At 50.2% G+C, this 3714-nt stretch overlaps 1 long non-coding RNA gene across 1 annotated transcript; it reads right to left on the reverse strand.

The window, feature by feature from the left end:
- Positions 1-278: 278 nt before the first annotated feature.
- On the reverse strand, positions 279-3408 carry LOC123334402. Its single transcript, XR_006552175.2, has 2 exons — positions 2619-3408; positions 279-1965 (listed from the first exon to the last, which is right to left on the reverse strand). It is a non-coding gene; the product is annotated as an uncharacterized LOC123334402 (long non-coding RNA).
- Between the last annotated feature and the right edge of the window lie 306 nt (positions 3409-3714).

Here is a 3714-nt window from a genome sequence, read left to right on the forward strand (position 1 = left end):
TATAAATTTTTAAAAAATATTCTGGGAGTTTCAACAAATAGAAGAGTCCTGGGGTGCTCTTCATCTCTGCAAGACTCCAGTGGTTAGAAGAATTCAGAAAATATTGCTCTATTCTATTCAGTGTTGACCCAGGGGGTTTCTTCACAAGTGGCTCCTCTCTGAAGCTGGTGGAGATAGTGCCAAAGTTAGAGTTAGGTCCAGGAGTGGCAAAAAAAAAAAAAAGGAAAAAAGATCAAGAAGCCTTTGGGTAAGGAGGCAGAAGACATTTGGTTGGAGAAACAATATGGAAAAAAATAAAGAGATGGGGTGGACATACTAAGACCAGACCTAGGAGAAACAGGAGGCGTTCCATGGTCTCTGGGTCCACAACAGGAAATCTAGACTTTAATTTAAATTTGTGTGTGTGTGTGTGTGTGTGTGTGTGTGCGCCTTTCTTAGAAAGGAGAAACCAGGGAAGATAAAAAGCCAGGGTCTTATTAATTACATTTTTTTTTTTTTAAATTTTGAAAGCACCTCCCAGGGTGCCTGCCCTAGCTGGATGCTCAGGGAGAGCCTGAGTTCCCTTGTTTTAGGAGACAAGCCCTGTCGCTTCCTTCTCCCCTCACGCCAGGCAGGCAGCTCTGGTAGCTCTCAGATCACTGGAAGCGATACTCAGCTTCACGGTCAGGGGAACAAGGAGAAGAATTCAGGGTTTCCTGGTAGGTGCGCTGACCCGCGAGGGGAAGCAGCCCCTTGGCAGAGCAAGGAACAAGACTTGCTGGTAGGTTCACCCTCCCTCCCCAGAATCGGGGAGGGATCTGGAGAGCTGGTGGTGTTCGGGAGAAAGGGTGGCCTTTGTGAAAAGTGTAACTAACGTCAGCGGGATGCTCGGAATGACTGCTTCCACCGCGCATTCGAGTTCTCCTCCTGGAAACGGGAGGACTCTCTCCGCGGGACACCTAGGGCCTGTTAATCTCAGCCGGTGAAGGCTGTTGGACGGAGGAAGAGGACTGGCGTCTGGGAGACCCGCCAATAGAAAAAGCCCCTGGGGCGGCTCGCTAACGAGCTCATCCATCCAGGCAGGTTAAATGACCGGCAACTGGGTCGCCCGCCGACACAGCTGAAGGTTAGAGAGCCAAACATGTGTGACCGTAACCGTGAAGGTTTCTTCTACACGTGATTCACAGTGGGGAGGACGGGAGAATAGACTAGAAAGGAGAGAATGCCTCTTTTTCTTTCTTTTCTAGTAGCGGGTGTGGAGAGCCTGAGCAGTGGCAAGTCAGAAATGTATTTCTCAGAAATCTAAAAATAAAGTGTCACAGATTTAACTCTTAATATTTCAAAACGATTTTTGACTTGCACCATCTAACTAATTTCATTGATTATAAGCTGGCAAGGCTCTCGTTAGTGAATGAACATATGGTCTTGGGGGTGTTCCCCCATCCCCCCAATATAGGCAGAAAAACAGAACGCTGGGATTTGCTGTCTGAAAAGTATATGCGATCTTTGGCATGCTTTTTTCTGTTTATGCATTGAGAGGTCACATGGAAATGTGGATGAGGCATGGCATTCCAAGATGTCAATAAATACCAAACACGAAAAACTAAACTACTTGTTTGGGAAGAATGCTGTTCTTTGCCTCTTGGTTTCAACTCAGGAAGATAAGAAGGAAGGGAGGGAAAGAAAGGGGCAGGAAGGAAGCCTCTTCAGAGGGCATGCTGTAATGCATTCCTGCTTTCCACTCCCACTCACTGGTGACTTTCTTCTTTAGAACTCTGTTTTTATCTTTGTTCTCTTTATACCCTCTTTCAACATTTTTCAGCTTACAGATGGGTGATGAGGCATGAAGAAGGTGAAATACTCAGTCTGGGTCCCCATATGACCCTGGTTTCAAGGAGAGTTTCTTTAGCTCTTGGGTAAAGAATCCACCTGCCAACGCAGGAGACACAGGAAACATGAGTTCCATCCCTGGGTCGGGAAAATCTCCTGGAGAAGGAAATGGAAGCTCACTTCACTATTCTTGCCTGGAGAATTCCATGGACAGAGGAGCCTGGTGGGCTACAGTCCATGGGGTCACAGAGCGGACAGCGACTGAGCATGCGTACTACACCCCTGGCGCAGGTTTAATCCCCCACCCACTCCCTCAGGCTACTTCCTCTCCCATTCCTGGGCTTTTGCAGGCACAGAGCCCCTCTTGGGGTGGGCAAGGAGCAGAAACACCATTTGTTTCTGTCCTCATGGACATCAAGGGCCTCACATACGGCCTTTGGGCATCATCTCCAGATGAGTACCCACATGGGGTCACTGAATTTGTGCATGCATGTCAAGAGCATTGGTTTATTAAAGGATCTTTAAAACACACCACCATTCGAATTCTTGTAACTGTTTTGGCATGTCTTCATTTCAAAAATAGGCTCAGAGCGCTCACTGAAGTAATTTGGGCCTCTTTCACCCTCTGTGAAAGTGCACCGAGGTACACTGTCATCCAAAGCACAGAAGCAGAGAGTAATCGTTCCTGTACACAGCACTATCCTCGTTGAACTAGGGTGGGGTGTAGAAATTCTTCGCCTGTGAATATATATATTCGTCCCCACTTAGAAGCCAAAGGAAAGATGACGGAGTCTCCGTCGTAGGCGCACCCTTGGTCTCCAGGAAGATTTTCTGCCCTCTGTTTTCACAGCCTTCTCCGGAGCCGCCAGTGGAGTCTGTGGGTTCGGTGCCGAGGTGGCTGGTCCCCGCCAGGCTCCATCCTCCCTGCGCCCAGCGACCCCTCACGCAGGCCGGCGCGGGGTTTCCTTACTCTGTTCCTTCCTCCTCGAAGGACAGCCGCACCACCAACCACAGACGGCCCTTGTTAAAAGGAAACGTGACGAACCACAGCTGTTTCCCCTTTGAGATAATGCCCACACCCGGAGAGGTGCCCAACCTGCGGTGGGTTATCACAGAGGGATTTAGAGGGATTTAGATGGAGCCGGCGCTGGCGACCGCGTCCAAGCAGCCCAGAGGAAATGCGGGCTAGTTAAAAGAAGAAAACGAGGTTGGGGACCTTGATAGCGGCTTTTCATCTTCGGATGCCGGAGAGTAGCCGAGGAGATAGGGGAAGGGGTTCCCGGTGGGAGCAGACCACGGGCTACTGGAGAGGACCACTGGTTACTGGAGGAGACTAAGGCCTGCGGAGGGAAGGGCAGGGTCGCCTCCCTCCCTGGTCAGTGCTGCCACCCCAGTCTCGCTCCTGCGGTCGCGGTCACGGAGACTATCCCAAGGGCCCGGGGGCTGCCGCTGCCAGCGCCGCGCTAGGGCGCGAGGATCCAAAGGTAAGGAACGTGGGATCTCGCAGGCATCCCGGGGCCCGCAGGCCTGGAAGGAGATGGGCGGTGGGAAGAGAATTATGCCAGGAGTGGGGTGCTAGTGTAGACTTTCTAGACCTATTCACCGAGGGGGGTCGGTGCACAGGAGTGTAAGTCAGTGTTGCCAGGGTTATTTATTTAAAGATGATTATCGAGGAAGGCCAAGCACCTGGAGGAGGGCAGGGGGACAACTGTGTTTTTCTCACTGCTGTCTTACTGCCATCTGGAATAACTGCTGGGAACTAGAATGGGAGCGTCCACTGACTTAAATGCCTATGAAATATATAATTTACATATGTACAGTATATATGTATAGTGTGTATATACTAGTGTGTGTATATACCTTATATTGGAGAAGGCAATGGCACCCCACTCCAGTACTCCTGCC

Source organism: Bubalus bubalis, chromosome 7 (genome assembly GCF_019923935.1).
Source record: "Bubalus bubalis isolate 160015118507 breed Murrah chromosome 7, NDDB_SH_1, whole genome shotgun sequence".
In the NCBI taxonomy this organism is placed as follows: domain Eukaryota; kingdom Metazoa; phylum Chordata; class Mammalia; order Artiodactyla; family Bovidae; genus Bubalus; species Bubalus bubalis.